Here is a 17,804-nt window from a genome sequence, read left to right as displayed (position 1 = left end):
TGCACCCATATGTTCATAGCAGCACAATTCACCATAGCTAAAATCTGGAAACAGCCTAAGTGCCCATCAGTAGATGAATGGATTAGAAAACTGTGGTACATCTACATGATGGAATACTATGCTGCTGTAAAAAAGAAGGAACTCTTACCATTTGCAATGGCATGGATGGAACTGGAGAGCATTATGCTAAGTGAAATAAGCCAGTCAATGAAGGAAAAATACCACATGATCTCACTCATTCATGGATAATAGAGACCATTATAAACTTTTGAACAATAATAGATACAGAGGCAGAGCTGCCTCAAACAGATTGTCAAACTGCAGCGGGAAGGCTGGGGAGGGTTGGGGGGCAGGAGGGAGGGTGGTAAGAGATCAACCGAAGGACTTGTATGCATGCATATAAGCATAACCAATGGACATAAGACACTGGGGGGTAGGGGAGGCCAGGGGATTGTCAAGGGCGGGGGGAAAAAAGGAACACATATGTAATACCCTTTGTAATACTTTAAGCAATAAAACAATTAAAAAAAAAAGATCCTCTGGACATATTCAGTTAAAAAAAATGGGCAACACAACTAAATAGATACTTTTCGAAACAGGACATGAGGAAGGCCAAGAAACATATGAAAACGTGCTCAAAGTCACTAATGATCCTAGAGATGCAAATCAAAATGAAAATGTGGTACCATCTCACACCTGTCAGGATGGCAATCATCAACAAATCCACAAATGACAAGTTCTGGTGAGGATGCAGAGAAAAAAGAACACTTGTGCACTGCTGATGGGAATGCAAACTGGTGCAGCCACTATGGAATACAGAATGGAGTTTCCTCAAAAAGTTCAAAATGGAACTCCCATTTGACCCAGTGATCCCACTTCTAGGAATATATCCCAAGAAATCAGAAACACCAATCAGAAAGGATACATGCACCCCTATGTTCATAACAGCCCAATTTACCATAGCTAAGATTTGGAAACAGCCTAAGTGTCCATCAGCAGATGAGTGGATTAAAAACTGTGGTACATCTATACAGTGGAGTACTAAGCTGCAGTAAAAAAGAAGGAATTCTTACCATTTGCAACAGCATGGATGCAACTGGACAGCACTGTGCTAAGCGAAATAAGCCAGTCAGAAAAAGATAAGTATCACTTGATCTCACTCATTTGTGGAATATAATGAACAACATAAACTGATGAACAAAAACAGATCCAGAGACAGAGAAGCATCGATCAGACCATTGAACCTCAGAGGGAAGGTAGGGGAGGGTGGGGGTAAGGGGGAGAGATCAACCAAAGGACTTGTATGCATACATATAAGCCTAACCAATGGACACAGGCACCAGGGGGGTGAGGGCATAAGTGGAGGGTGGAAGAACAATGGGGATAAGGACACATATGTAATACCTTAATCAATAAAGAGAAAAAAATTAAAAAGAAAGAAAAGACGATAATATTGAGAAATTAACATAGAACAAAAATCACAGAAAGTAAAATGTATTTTCGGAACACCAATGTATATATCTTATAAAAATCCCAAAAGAAAATGAAGGCAATTACAAAAAAAACCCCAAAACAATAAAGAAAACAATAATAGCTCAGAATTTTCCAGAATTAGAGTCCTGAGATTAGAAAATATATCTTGTATTCAAATCTAATATTTCAAAATAATTCAATATTTAGACAAATTTCAGAATGGTAATATATCAAATATATAGAAATACTCTTAAAAGTTACTAGAGGAAAAAGGCAGACTCTCTACAAAGAGATGAAAAATAGACTGATAACAGATTTCTCTTAAGTAATGATAATTGACAGAACAATAGTCTAAGATATAATTGAGTAGTATCTTCAAATGCTTAGGAAATATTCCCAGATAAATTGTTATTTAATATAAAATATAGATGTATTTAGGTATACAAAAAGAATGTACTACCCAAGCACCTTCCTAGAGAATTACTAAAATGTGTAATTCCACAAGAAGAAGCAAAGCCATTGAACCCAAGAATAAAGGTGGGCACAGTGTTAACTAAAATATATGAATAAAGGTAATTAAGCATTGAGTATAAAAATCAACAACAACAACAAAGTAGTTATGTGTACATATAAAAATGTTAGCATGATCACTAAAGAAACAGATAAATCACCTATAGATTTTATGAGCAGTAAAATCCATGTACCAGGTCACAAAAAAATATTTCAAAAAGATCTTTTTTTATTTAAAAACATATAAAACAAATACTATCATAATAATGCAGTTAAATTCAGAATCAATAATAGAAATAAAGCAAATATGTGTTTAGAAAGGAAAAAGACACACCCCTAAATAACTTAAGGGGTAAAAATGAATCAAAACAGGCATTATAAAATATTTAAAACCGAACAAAACTACATATGAAAACATGTTAATCAGAAACTTGAAGAATTTAGAGACAGGAATTCATTTTTAAAAATAATAAAATTATTGAATTTAAATGAGTAATAATTCAACTCAGGAAAGAAAAAATGGTCTAAAATATAAGAAAGTAGAATGAAGGTAACAATATTGATGAAAGCAGAAGTAATGATCCTATCTAATAATAGACAATCATGGTAATTGACCATACCTTTGCTATGCCTCCCATTGGCTAATCAGCGTGATATGCAAATTAACCACCAACAAAGATGGTGGTTAATTTGCATACTGTAGGAAGGGCGGGTCAGCGCCATCCTGCCTGCCCTGCCGCCATCCGGGCCTGCTATTTGCGACCCGGGGTGGCAGGTGTCCCATGTGCAATCCAACCTGGGGCGACTGGGTGGTGCAGCACTGATTGGCCGGCCCGCCCGGGCGTCCCGTGTGCGACCCGACCCGGGGTGGTGGGGTGGGACAGAGTGGCTCCTCGGTCACTTCAGCTTTCACATCACAGCTCCCTTGGGGGCCTAAGCCTTTAATTGGACACCCCCCAAGGGCTCCCTGGCTGCCAGAAGGATGTCTGACTGCAAGCTTAGGCCTGATCCCCCGGGGAGTGGGCCTAAGTTGACAGGTGGGCGTCCCCCAAGGGGTCTTGGACTACAAATGGGCACAGGCCAGGCTGAGGGACTCAACCCCCTCCCCCCGCCCCCCAAGTGCACAAATTTTTGTGCACCAAGCCTCTAGTAAAGAATATAAAAAGACACAATAAAGTAGATAAGGAAAATCAAAAGCCAGATTTTGAGAAAAGCAAATAAAACAGAATAAGGTCTAACAACTAGTAAAGGAAGAGAAAAGGCTCAGATGAATAATATTAGGAATAAGAGGGGGCATAGAGATAAATTAAGCATCATCAGACTGTTATAAAACAATTTTATGCAAATAAAAATGTAAAAGTATAGATTAACAGTTAATTGTACCTTTTTTTCCTGAAAAAACAAACAAAAAAATTTCCCAAAAATGACTTAAGAGAAAATAGAACACTCGAATAAACCAATAACCATGGAAGTAATTGAACTGATAATAAAAATCCACCATACACTTCTTATTCCCTACTGATAGACAATGCCATGTCCAAATGATTTTAGAGGCAAATTTAACCAAATCTTTAGAATACATAATCCTTTTATTATAAAACCAGTTTCAGAAATAGAAGGAAAGAAAAGCTGCTCAACTTATTTTATGAGGCTGGTATTACTATGACATCAAAACTCTACAATAACAGTTTAAAAAGGAAAACTAAAAACAAATCTTCCCCTGCAGACAAACTACATAAAATATCAGCAAATTAAACTCAATAGTGGATTAAAAAACACACCAAGACCAAGTAAATTTTTCTCCAGGAATTTAAAAAAATATTTAATATCAGGAAATATATTAATTGATGTCATATAAAATCTTAACATATGAATGGGAAATTTTATTATATTGCTAGAGGCCCAGTGCATAAAATTTGTGCACTGGTAGGGTCCCTAGCAGCTGCTGGCTTCTGGCTGGGTACTCCCTTCCTTCCCCTGGTCGGCCCCACCCACTGATCGAACTCCTGGACGAACTCCCAGTCGAGGGGACAATTTGCATACTATGCTTTTATTATATAGGGTTAATGCAGAAAATGCATAACATATTTTTATGATTAAAAATGCTAGCAAATTAAAAACAGACTAGAGGCCCAGTGCACAAAAATGTGTGCACTCGGGGGGTCCCTCAGCCCGGCCTATGCCCTCTTGCAGTCTGGGACCCCGCGGAGGATGTCCACCTGCTGGCTTAGGCCCGCTCCCTCGGGGATTGGGCCCAAGCTGGCAGTTAGACATCCCTCTGGCAGTCCGGCAGCCCTCAGGGGATGTCCACTTGCTAACAGGGAGCAGACCTAAGCTGCAGTCGGACATCCTTAGTGCTGCTGAGGAGGCAGGAGAGGCTCCCACCACCGCTGTGCTGGCAGCCATCAGCCTGGCTTGTGGCTGAGCAGAGCTCCCCCTGTGGAAGTGCACTGACCACCAGGGTGCAGCTCCTGCATTGAGCATCTGCCCCCTGGTGGTCAGTGTGTGTCATAGTGACCAGTCATTCCCAGTCATTCTGCTGTTAGGGTCAGTTTGCATATTACCCTTTTACTATATAGAATAGAGGCCTGGTGCATGGGTGGGGGCCGACTGGTTTGCCCTGAAGGGTGTCCTGGATCAGGGTGGGGGTCCCGCTGGGCTGCCTGGCCAGCTTGGGTGAGGGGCTGTTTGCAGGCTGGTCAAGCCCCCTAGTGGGGACCCTCACCCCATGGGGGTTTGGCCAGCCTGGGTGAGGGGCATATGGCTGTTTTCAGGCTGCCCGCACCCCCTTCAGGGTGGGGGTCCCCACTGGGGTGCCTGGACAGCCTGGGTGAGGGGCTGATGGCTGTTTTCAGACTGACCAAGCCCCCTGGCGACCGAAGCTCCCAGCCTTTCCTGTTTTTTGTTTTTTTTTTAATTCGCTCCAGCTCCGTGGCCATGGCGACTGGAAGCAGGTATCTGGGGTTTATTTACCTTCTATAATTGAAACTTTGTTGCTTTGAGTGGAGCTCAGAGCTGGCTGGGAAGCTTGGCTTCCTCCATCATTGGGGCAACCAAGCCTCCTGCTTGCTCCAGCTCCATGGCTGCTGGCTGCCATTTTGGTTGGTTAATTTGCATATAGTCGCTATGATTGGCTGGTGGGCATGGCTTAAGGTGTGACGAAGGTATGGTCAATTTGCATACTTGTCTATTATTAGGTAAGATGGTTAAAATTCCCTTGACACAATAATTTTGATTTATCAAAATCTATAAGCAAATATCACATTTCCAAAACATTGTTATTAAAGTGAGAAATGGAATAGATATTCCTATTATAACAGTTTGTATTCAACACTGTATAGAAGTCCTAGTAATGAAATATGACAGGAAAAGGAAATTAAGCTTTCAAGGATTGAAATTTAAGGGGAACAGCTGTCATTATTTACTGATGGCATATGAGTGTATGTAGAAAACCTAAGAGAATTTCCAGTTTAGTCTGTAGTTAATAAGAGAGTTCAGCAAAGTTGCTAAATATTCACCAATAATAACCAGTAAACCATGAAATAAAAACAAATTCTCTATGTAATAGACAAAATAGTCAAGCAAGACCTGTAGATTGAAAACTATAAAACATTAAGGAACATGGAGGAAGATCTGATTAAGTAGAGGAATATAGTATGTTAATTGACAGTTTTTATAGCATTGTTTTACAATCTTCAGAGTATTCTCTAAAGTCAAGGTAATTATAAATAAAATTCAGCAGGGCTTTTGTCAAACTTGACTAGCTTACCCTAAAATTCATATTGAATTGAAAAAGGCCAAGAGGACTTTAAAGAAAACAATGCAGAGATTTACCTCACTAAATAACTAGGATGTTATAAAGTTTTGGTAATTAAGGCACCATGGTGTTAGTGTAAGAGCAGAGAAACAGTCCACTGATGAAATAAAGATACTAAAAACAGATTAGATGTAGGGGGCAGATTGCATTGTAAATTATTGGTAAGGATGACTAATTTGATAAATGGTGGAATAATAAGGTTAACCACATGAAAAAGAATTAAAATAGGGTGTATGTAAGATACCATATACAAAACAAATGCCAAGATTAAAGAGCTAGTAAGGCAAAATTTTAAAATTATTAGAATAAGTAAAGGAAGGTTTATATGGAAGGATTTCTTAAATGACATAAAAGCACACATCATAAAAGAAAATACCAGTAAACATAACTGATTTAAATAAGAAGCTCTTTAAAAATGCTAGTACAGACACGGTTAAAAGAGAAACTACAAATTAGGAAAAGATATTTGTATTCTATATTACTCAAAGGGTGGGAATCCAGACTATTACAACAACAAAAGCCAAAATCAAAAGCCATCCAAACAATAATAGCCAACAAATAACCCAATAGAAAGATGTGCAAAGATACAAATAGTCAAAATACATGAGCAAATCCTAATGGATTATAAGCGAAAAAGTTTTAAATGAGATATTATTTAATACCCAATTGCCTGACAAAAATTTTAAATCTTCCCATTCCAAATGTGAAGTACAAGGAGAAGCTCTCAAAGATTGCTCATGAGAATATAAATGGATACTATCACTTTGGAGAAAAGTTTTACAATCCCTAATAAAGTTGAAAATGCATTGCCTCTTACAGTTTAGCAATTCCTCTATGTGTTTAAACATGTATAAACATTTTAATTGCAGTATAGGTTGTGGTTGGGGAACACTAGAAATAATGTCTAACAATGAGAGACTCAACAAACAAATTCTAGTTTTGCATATAGTAGGATGCATTTTATATAAGCCCTAATATATGGCTTATGTAAAGTTATTCTTGATTACAGAGGCCAGAATAGTTTTGCTTGTTTTAAACCTTTTGTTAAAGCTTTAGAGAATGTTACCTGCAAGGGGACATGAGGGACCTTCCTAGGGTGTGATAAATGTTTTGTATCTTGGATTAGATGTTGTCACATGGATGTATCTTTACATAAACACTCATCAAGCTATACATTTCATTTGTGCACTTCAGTATATATGACTTATAATGGAAAAATAGAAGATAAAAAAGGTTCAAAATAAGTGTTTCAAATTAATTAAGCATTTTTTAACCTGGGTCCTGAATTCTTGCATGCTCACATTATTCCTTATACTTTCATGTGTTTGAAATATTTTACATTAAGAGAACTGATAAGACAAAGACTACTGCTTTTCCTAACTAGAATTAGTCAAGGTAACAGAACATACCAGTGTGATCTTCTCTTCACTGTCCCTGACAACATATCCCAATATTCGAGGAATCAATAAGCACTTCATAGTCAAACATACTTACAAAGTGATCATTTTGTTGAAGCAAAAGCAGCACTCAATTAACTTCTTGACTGCCTATAGAATCTAGGCTTTCTTAAGTGAGTGACCAGCAGCATATAGTGTTGTTATGATGCTACCAATGCACAAAAAACATCCATTCATTTAGATCTTTCAACTATTCAAGTGGGGAATGCATTGCCTAGGACTTTTCTGATGTGAATCAACAGGTGGTTCGGCATCAATATAGCTATTTATTTGTGGGTTTCACCTCTGGTTTCAGAAAAGAAAAAGAGACAATACCTTTTCAATGCAGTATTTCAAGTCGACCACATGGAAAGCAAGGTTTTATTCCAGCCAATTCTCTTTCTCTCAAAATGTGGAGGAAAAGTGCCAGTCGCTGCTACTCTCACCACCAGCCATGGTACAGATGTTTGGAAAATGAAAAAATGGAGAAATGAAACAAAGAGAAAACCCTCAAAAATAAGTTTTGCATAAATGAAAAATAGGGTATATAATTATCATAGCTACAAAAAGGTAAATGCATTTTTTATTTATCCCCTTGTGTTAAACTAAAAGAACCAAAACAAACAAAATCATTGATGTTTTGACTTAATCAGTGTTTTGTTGAAATTGGCAATTATGAGAACCAACCAAACCATGGCTACAAGTGGGAATAAAGAACAGATTTCTTTTAATCTAATAAAAGGCCTTTTATCTCCAAGAATGTTAGAATATTGACCTATTTAAATGAGTACTTACTAAAGGAACAGACCCATTTAAAAATACTTGCTTTCAGGTGCCTAAATGGGTATGGAGTATTTCTTTGAAATCTTGTGAAAGAAAAAAAATTAATTGAAATAATACCAGTTCCTTACATTACTCAGATAAAACACAGTTTAGGAAGAAATGTCTCCAAATGATTCAAGTATATATCCCTAAATTGGCTTAGCCAGTTCATAGTCCTAGTTATTCCAAAAGCAAATATCCTATGAGATTTAAGCATATCAATGTAAATCATTTACATAAGACTGTCCTGTTTAAAAGAAAGTTTTTAAAATTTTAATTTAATGTCTGAGAGTATTGTCTGCATTGAAAGTCAGATCTTGACTTAGGTGCAGCTCTGCCACAATCCTGTTGTGTGTCTTTGCTGATGTTATTAAACATCTTTGTGTCTCAGTATCCACATCCCTAACGTGGGAGTGTGATATAGTCATAGTCCTACTGTGAGGCTCCTTTCTTGTCCTAAAAACCTATGAATCTAATGAAATTGCTCCAGGATAAGTATTTTTTATTTTCTTCCTGTCTTTCTTTCTTTCTTCCTGTCTTTCTTTCTTTCTTCCTGTCTTTCTTTCTTTCTTTCTTTCTTTCTTTCTTTCTTTCTTTCTTTCTTTCTTTCTTTCTCTTTCTTAACTGATTTTTTACAGAGAGGAAGGGAGAGAGAGAGAGAGAGAGAGTTAGAAACATCGATGAGAGAGAAACAGTGATCAGCCGCCTCCTGCACACTTCTCACTGGGGATGTGCCCGCAACCAAGGTACATGCCCTTGACCGAAATCGAACCTGGGACCTTTCAGTCCGCAGGCCGACGCTCTATCCACTGAGCCAAACCGGCCACGGCCTTTCTTGCTTTCTTAAAATAAGTAGAAAATAAACACCCAAGTAAGGAAATATATATTAAATCTAAGTAACAAATAAAAAGATGAACAGAATGGATCCAGAGACTCAAAGCATGGAACAGAGTGGGGAATCTCAGAGGGAAGGCAGGGGAGGGTAGGTGGGTGGGAGGTAATCAACCAAAGACATTGTATACATACATGGATAACCATGGACACTGACAATAGGGTGCTGAAGGCCTGGGGTGGGGGCGGGGGTGGAGCAAGGGTGGGCTGGAGGGGGGTCAATGGGGGGAAAAGGGGACATAGGTAATACTTTCAACAATAAAGAATTATTTTAAAAAAGCACATACACATACACTAATGAGCTATCCTCTAAATACGAAGCAAGAACATTTTTTGTTGTTGCCATTATCTATTCCCTAATGTGTATTTAAAAAGAGAGTTCCCATAAAGAAATATTTTAATTTTTTTCCCTAAATCAAAAATAGCATATCGTTTCTTTGCCATTTAAGTTCTATTAAAAAAAGAAAACACAAAATCATTACAGAAATCCTATTAGGAACTTTCAAAAGAAAAAGTCACTAAAACTCCATTTAAAATTCAAATCATTTGTTTCTGTTTTCTTTTACAGAAATATAAGTGCCGCCTCAAACTACTTTCATTTCCTTTTTCAAGGCCAATATATGTAGCTGTGTAAAACATAGGACCGTCTTCTCACACCCTTCCCACCTGTCTTCTGAGATAACAAAGCTGAGGTATAGATTACAGCGTGAGATATTTGGGATGGGCTTAAAACATTTCATTTGGGAGATGGCTATGGTCAACTTGCCAAATATAAAATAAAGTTAAGCCCCACCACTACTTTGGCAAGAAATTTGGGTTCTCATGGTTAAACAACAATCATCATTTTTACACAAGACTTTAAAAAATGAAAGCACCTAGGGCACCAACTGGAAAATGCCTGAGAATGCAAGTGTTTCTGTCAATATTTAAACCAGATAAGACACTATCAATGCACCCTTAAGGAGGGGTCTAAAAAGAATACAGGGCACCCGACACCTTGGTGAATAAGAGAAGCTCAGCTTTATGAAAAGAGGCCAAAGTCTGAGGGCAAATGTTCCATTGTTCCAAGGTCTGGTAGCCTATGGCACCAGCAGAGGCAGAATACTCAAGCAACAGGCAAGGCTCCTGTTACAGCTCCAGTTAGGGTCTGTGTGCTGATAAGCCTGAGACCCACCAGTGTGCACACTCCGGGGACACCATGGGTGGGTCCTCCTGGGGGTGGGGGGTGGTTCAAAGGCTCTTTAAACAGAAAGACAGGAGTCAGATGTAGCATAGTGTATGAGCACTCCCTGCTGGCAGCCAAGGTTGGAGATGAACCGGTGTTGCTTTAGGGCTCTTGACGGTTTCTGTGAGGAGGCTAATGGACATTCCTTGCTTTTCAGGGGATAAGAGCATGGTTCTGATTAGGTTGAGACAGTTCCAGATGTTATGCTTAATGAGGAAGAGCTGAGGAGAGGCTACTGATAGGAGGAACTCCAAGAACTGGCAAAAACTATCTGTGAAGCTGGTATATGGTTTTCATTAACATTTCCGGAAATTAACGTTTGATAAAGTATATACAGGCCTATGTGTGGACACATGTATCAGGGGTTGAGGGGGTAGAGGGTGGAAATGAATTTCTGTTCAGCTCCTTTTATCTCAGGAATGCTTGAGATGGTCTGAAGCATTTGAGACATTTACAGTTTTACTAGGAAATCCCATGTATAACCCTGATGCAACTGCCTGGTGCATCCACTGCACCTAAGCCCTAGACAGTTGGTCCTTGTTTATCTGACAGGCCTGGGCAACAAAGCTGGTATCTCCCCTGTGCTCTGCTCTGTTAGGGTTCTCCTGTATAATAAGATGAAGGTCAAAATGGCAGCCTGCTAAAAGCAGCAGTATTTTAGCGGCAGGAATAACTTGCTTGTCATCAACTTGTTAATGTAATAGTCAAGCATCTCTTTGACATGTACAGCATCAGCTAACTTCAGCAGATAAAGGGTCTAGAACAGGAAGATGCTGCAGATGCTTTAGCTCAGAGGAAGGCTTAGCAGAGCCAAAACGTCAGCAGGGTCTGTTTGTTCCATACTTTCCATCGGGCTCTGTGAAAGAAATGTTAGATGACTGCAATGACAAGTTTGTGACAAGCAAGTCATTTGTGCAACTGGTGCGCTCCTGTTTTTATCTGTTTACCATTCAGACGTGTGAATGCCATTGCAAGCACTTACAGGATTTCTGGCTCCCATTAAGGGGAAATGGTTCCTCCATGTTTAGAATTTTCTGCCTCAAAGAGAATTACTAAACGATTATTTATCCCTGTGGTCACAGTGTCACACAAAAGCACACTCTTGAGTTGTCTCGTTGGACTCTGAATCATGACATGGAGTCCCGGGGACTGGATAGCTTGGAGCATCAGAAATTTCTCATTTAGTTTATTGGAGTGACTACAAAGCAAGCCTGTGAGATTCAATAAAATTGTGGCCAGCTTAAAATACCTTGCTCCTTTGCTCCGGGATCATTTATCAAGGCCATATGCTTCAAGACACATAAACTCACTTGTAATGAATAGATCCCAAGAAGCCAAGGCCTGACTGAGTTGCAGACACTGACATGTGATCACACATGTGAGAGTTTTTGGAACAAGGACAGCTTTAACTGTTGAGAAGGGAATTTACATGGCTTCCTCCCTGTATTCTGGGGGTAACCAGAGGGCCCATCCAAATCCAGAAAATGCTATAAGTATAAAAAGTAGTATCATAATAGAAAATTAACAGCTAGGGTTATCCTCTCTAGGTTGACTTTTCCATAGTAAATGGAGACTCTGGTAGGTTTTGAATCAAGAATTCAAGAATGCCTCATTGGATTCTTCATCTGATATCAGTGCCTGGCTTTTGGTGAGTCATCTTTACCCCTTGGGAGGGAAGGTACAAAATAATAATGCCTATTCCTTGTTCACCTAACATGAGTGTTCTCAGGGTCAATGTTATAGAAGAAGAGTGCACTCAGAACTCAAGAACAAGAGTAGTACTTCCTATAAGTCATGTAGTGTCCTATCTTTGATTTAAATTGTTTTGTCTGTTGTTGGTGCTAACTTTGTAAATAATGCTAGCACTCACTCTTAAAGAACGTGAAAGCTTGAGGTTTGAAGGCAGGGAGACAGATGCTCTCAGTATTTGGAGAAGCAGAGCAAAGCTGGACCCCAGGGTGAAGTGTCAGGACTAGACAGAAAGTCATGCCGTGAAGCGAGGCAGTGCTTGGTGTGGGTGACACAGAATATTATCGAAATGGATGACAGCCTTTGCTAAATCAAGATTTTATTGTTAACTAGAGGCCCTATGCACGCAATTCCTGCAAGAGTAGGCCTTCACAGCCCCGGCTGCCTTGAACCTCACAGCCCTGGTTTCGTCTGGAAGGTCATCGGAAGGACATTTGGATGGTTGATGGTCATTCCACTGTTCAGCCATTTGGTCTATTTGCATATTACACTTTTATTATTATAGATAATCATTCACCAGCACTACATGTGTTATACAATTTACATGTGTAATATAATCTACCTAACTCGATGGTATATGGGCAATCATTTTTTCACATGTTGGAACTAAAAGTCAGAGAAATATAAATACTTTACCATCAATTTGTAAGTAGCAGAGATTTGAAATGAGTTCCCTTATCTGGAGCTCTTATACTCTTAAACCACGGAAGAACTAGTCATTTCCACTGCCTTCCAAAGACTTTTCTCTCGAGTTTACTGGAAGACATTTTAATCTATAAATATAGATACTCAAGAATTTGATTTAAAAGGACCAATGAGCATATCCTGGCCTCAGCTGTGCTGCTGCTATCCTTCGAGGCCTCTGGGAAAGCTAGCACAATCACAGCACCATCACGATGCCATTTCTTTAGCCCTGGCCTGGCCTGTTCCTGCTTTTATACCCTGGGGAGGAGGTGAAACTGATTCTAACCTAATCATGTATCTGTGCTGTAAATGCAGGGGGTTTGGCCACATCTTGTGTCCATGCCAACTCCTTTCTCTCTCTTCGTGTGGATAGTCTTTAGTTCACCCTACCCTCAGGGACCCTCCTTTGGTCACTCATCTGCTGTTCTTTTTAGGTGGGGGAAGGGTCAGGCATCTTTCTTTCCATGACAGGGATTCCTGAAACAGTTTAAACTTCCAACTTTGCACAGAATGCATCCTTTGTTCTGTCTTCTACTTTGTTTTCTTTAATGATAGCTTTGCCACAGGTTCCCATTCGTGTGTAATTCAGAGCTATGTAAATCACACTGGTCAGCAAGACTCTGCTGCTACTCTATCTTAAAATGAATGTGTCTTAGAGGTGGAGACTTCTGAGTGAGGCATGTCTGAATATTACCTGCCTAATGGTGGCTTTCTTGTATGAGTGGCTAAGAATAAGCTCAGGGTGCTCTGTATCATTCCTTTGCCTCTTTTTAGTGTATGTTCAGAGTAGATTACAAGAGGTTTTAGCTCACACAAATTGAATATTTTAATGATATTTCTAATTTTTTTTTTACTTGCAGTGGTTTCTCCAAACATAGCATTCTTACTTAAACAGTACTCAAAAAGATACTATGCATAATGTTGAGTCATTAGACCACAAGGCAATGTGCAGAGGACCCAAATAAACTGTTGTCTGAGTCTTGATCTTGTGCCTAAGTTTGTTTGTAGGGACTGCTAGGATCATGGGGCTCTCACCATCACAGGCAACCCAAATAGACTCTTCTATTTGTACAAAATGTTCTTCCTGACATTGAACCTTAACCTGTGTTTCTACAATTCTCCTCATGGCTTCTAGTTTTTTCTCACTCTATATTTCAATCCCGAGAGCTTCGGGGAATTAATAGCTTAAGAGCTCATTAAATTCCCACTGTACATCCCATCTCCCCCCAAACCATGGTAGAAAGGAAAGTTAGTGTACCTAGTTTTTCATTTCCATTTGGACGCCGATAACATGTGTGGCAAAACATCTTAATCTCTTTGATATTCTGTCCTATCCTGTGGAAATGTTGCTAGTCAAGTTCAGGAAGACTTGACTGCTATAGCTATTTTAAAGGACCCTATGAATAATTATACCATGGCCACAGACATAACCCATAAATGTCATACTACCTTGCACACACCTTTACTGCAATGCCTATTCCACTGCACTGTAGTTATCTAACTCCATGTCTGTCTCTCCCACCATCCTTTGAGCACGCTTTAGTGATAGACACTTACTTACCTGCCTATCTCTTGTTCCCAGAAGAGTACTTGGCAAGTACAAAGAACTTGGTAGATTTTTTTTTAACTAAGGGATCTTTTCCCCTAATTCCATTCTGTGAAATTCTCTCCCTATTTTATAACAAATACCACCAACACATATTAGCTTCTTATTTTTGAAGATGAATCAAAAATACTTCATCCCTGGCTAGTATGGCTCAGGAGTTGGTTGGAGTGTCATCCCATTCACCAAAAGGTGGCAGGTTTGATCACCAGTCAGGGCACATACCCAGGTTGAGGTTTTGATCCCCTGTTAGGGCATGTAAGGGAGGCAACCAATTGATATTTCTCTCTCACATCGATTTATCTCTGTCTCTGTCTCTGTCTCTCTCTCTCTCTCTCAAATCAATAAAAATAATAATAAATTTTTAAAAATATTTCAGTTAGTGCCGTAGGAAGGGAATGGTTTAAGGTGCATGGATATTATTCTATTGATTTTTAGAGAGAATGTTAGTGAGAGGTAGAGACAGAGAGAAACATCAATGTGAGAGAAACACATTGATTTGTTGCCTCCTGCATGCACCACGATCAGAGCTGGGGAACCTGCAACCAAGGTACGTGCCCTTGACCTGAATCAAACCCTGAACCCTTAAGTCTATGGGCCAATGCTTTATCTGCTGAGCCATGCAATTCCAAGAGATTCACATACATCACTAAACATTCATCAGTCTGGACGCATAAATGATCACTGGGCCCATGACTGCTAGTTAAACTGGTAGCTTCCAGGCCACTATTACATGAGCAGAAACTGAAAAGTATATGCATTATACCTATTGAGGGAAAAGGACTTTGATTATGGAGAAGCATATAGCTATTTCACCAGCATATTTCCTCAAGAACAAAGACAATGGCCCCCATTCTGGTGCAGTTACATCAGAAATTTAGTACTAACCTTTTTTTAAATCCTCATCTGAGAATATGTTTTTATTGATTTTCAGAGAGAATGAAAGAGAGAGAGAGAGAGAGAGAGAGAGAGAGAGAGAGAGAGAGAAGAGAGAAATATCAATCAGTTGCCTCCTTGTACACGTCTCGACTGTGGATCAAATCCACAATCCAGGTATGTGTTCTGAACGGGTAACAAACCCACAATCTTCTGGTGTAAGGGATGATGCTCCAACCAACTAACTGAGCCACCAGGTCAGGGCCTAACATTTTTTTTAAAGTAGATCTTGAGGTGAGTACTAAGAAGGATTCCTTTAGTAGTTATAACACCTTTTACTTGGGATCCTTTTGAGTTAAAAGCTAGCAAGTGGACACTTTAGGAAGGCGGAGGTAGTAATCATTACAAAATCATCCAATCCTTCAAAACTAAAAACAAGAATAGCAACTTATTGTCTAAAAATAGAGAGGGCAGATCTCTGAATAAAGGTGTCCTGTGACTGGCACATAACACAGACCTGGAACTAGATAGGTCATTTACCTCTGTCTTTTGGGGCGGGATGGTGGATCTTTATTTGAGTGGTGTCTTCACTAAGTGGTCACAGAGACACTAACAAAGCTCATCTCTACAATAACAGTAGATTCTACTTTATGTTAAGATAGACCTTTTTGACAACCCCTTTGAGTGCTTTGTTGACTCTAGCTATAGAGTCAAGCAGATCTTTCTTTTCTGGCAGGGGCAGCCAAAGCTGAAAACTATTTATATGTGTCTTCCATGTTGAGGTGGGATCAGATCTACTTTCATCACCTTCATTCTGCTGTGCTCATTTCTCTTATTTCACTCTGTGATCAGTAGACAAAATACACACTAGAGAAGAAAGAGCTGAAGAAGTTTTTAGGATTCCTGAGGAAGAACCCAAATCTTACCTGCTTTAGGCAAGAGAATATTTTAGTATTAACAAAAAGAGATGGTTAAATTGTAGCCCATCAAATTTCAAATAAAGTGATCCAAGAAAACCTAAAATTCCTCCTGTTCTTAGCTATAAATTCTGCAGGCTGATTTTGTATTCTCATTTCATTCTTATTTCTCCCTTCGCCCTGGAAAGGAATAGTGTCTAACATTAAACAAACAGTGTACAATAAAGAACAGATATAATATATATTCTTAAATTCTGAATCCAGAGCAATAGGAGATTAAGTTCTTAGCCCAGCAGATGAGTCTTACTGGCAGTAATAGAGACATGATTCATTCATGAAAGGTACCGAAAATGTTCTCTATTATATCTTGAGATAAAGTTTTGGTGGTGTAAAAACCTTGTGGTTAATGTGGCGTATTGTAGGGTTTTTCTCCCTCCTCTCTGGGACCACAAAAACAGCTCTAAGTACAGACAGAGGCAGGAGAACATGTTTATTTCTTCATTAGAAGCTGTACATGTTACTATATTCAATTAAAAATGAGCTAGACAGAAAAATACCACATCCATTGATGTAGACCAGGTACAGATCCTTGTATATCTATAAATTTTCTTTTTGCTATTCTCTCAGTCCTCATGCTCATTTTTCATTTTTGAGTTTAAGGCGTGTTCTTATATTGCCAGATGATTTCTGGTGGTTGGAGTTCATGGGACATCCCTTTGTCCATCCATGCTGTCTAGTTCAAAACAAACTCCCAATGGCATTTCGCTTACAAACATGGTGACTGAATGAACCTAAAAAATGACTGCTATATTATGATGTAAAATCTGGAGGCAGCATTTGTAACTGGTCAAATGAACTTTTAACCTTACAAATGACTCATAATTATAAGGCAAATAAATCTGCATATTTCCCTTTCTGAGGTACAGCTAAAGGCTCTAGAGGGCCTGAGTTTGTCTTCAGTGGTTGTACTGAAACTGCACTGTTAATGCTGTCGATTAGGCAGTTCACTTCTCAGTCCCAATAAGAGCCATTTTAAGATCTCTATAGTGTATAGCAGATGCTGGTAGCACGTGCTCACATATTAGGGACCTGACTTAAAAATACAGTCTGGGAAAGATCTGTCATTGGCATGAAGCTTGGGTGAATTCATTAAACTCAGGAATTCTTGCTGATCCAGTGGGTCCAAGGAAGAAGCTATTATTAATGACTCCATCAAGGAGCATTAAGAGTTCCAGGATATTCTCTTGGATTCTGGATACCTGGATTATTTGATCTGAGCATGACCTAAACAAGTTCTTCCATATTTGTTCTAGGTTGAATGCAGACCTCTAAGATAAAACTGGTATCCGGTAAACTCCCTAGTTTCCTTGTTTCTTTCTTTAAAGTTCAGATTCTTGATACAGATATGGTCAAGATTACAGGTGGGTTGAGAGCACATAGTAGTTCAGGAACGAACATGTTGCAACTATTGGTTTCCCTTACAAACCTTGAAAGACCAATAAGTTATCTGGGGGAAGTGCATGGGAAAATTGTCATAAAAATGCTTTAATGGTTCAATTTAGAAATGGGCCATTTCATTGGCCTAATAGAGAGGACACTAAGAAACATTTGAAAATGTAAGTAGTTTAGTTTCAGAGAAATACCTTGTTTCTTCAACTAATTCATACATAAACTAGAGAAATTTACCTAAGAAATCTATATTTATCTACCATGAAATAGCAACAATAATTTTATCCAAATATCATAACCTAAGCAAAAAAGAAATACATAGAATATAATTTTTAAAATGTAATGCCTGCCC

The 17,804-nt window shown here is 38.9% G+C and overlaps 1 protein-coding gene across 14 annotated transcripts in view; it reads right to left on the bottom strand.

Moving 5' to 3' along the window:
• The window catches only part of ZBTB20 (zinc finger and BTB domain containing 20), an 874,980-nt gene that overhangs the window by 249,404 nt on the left and 607,772 nt on the right, over nt 1–17,804 (bottom strand). For 2 of the 14 annotated variants that reach the window (XM_081085647.1, XM_081085641.1), the window contains exon 1: nt 7,573–7,672. The exons of the other annotated variants lie outside the window; for them this stretch is intronic. The gene's annotated coding sequence lies outside the window, so the exon portion shown is untranslated. Of the gene's footprint in view, nt 1–7,572; nt 7,673–17,804 lie in introns of those variants that run through there. 14 annotated transcript variants of the gene reach the window in all.

This window comes from Myotis nattereri, assembly GCF_964212035.1.
Source record: "Myotis nattereri genome assembly, chromosome: 3".
In the NCBI taxonomy this organism is placed as follows: Eukaryota; Metazoa; Chordata; class Mammalia; order Chiroptera; family Vespertilionidae; genus Myotis; species Myotis nattereri.
The sequence above is the reverse complement of the archived record's forward strand: the minus strand, read 5'-3'. Positions and strand labels throughout refer to the sequence as shown.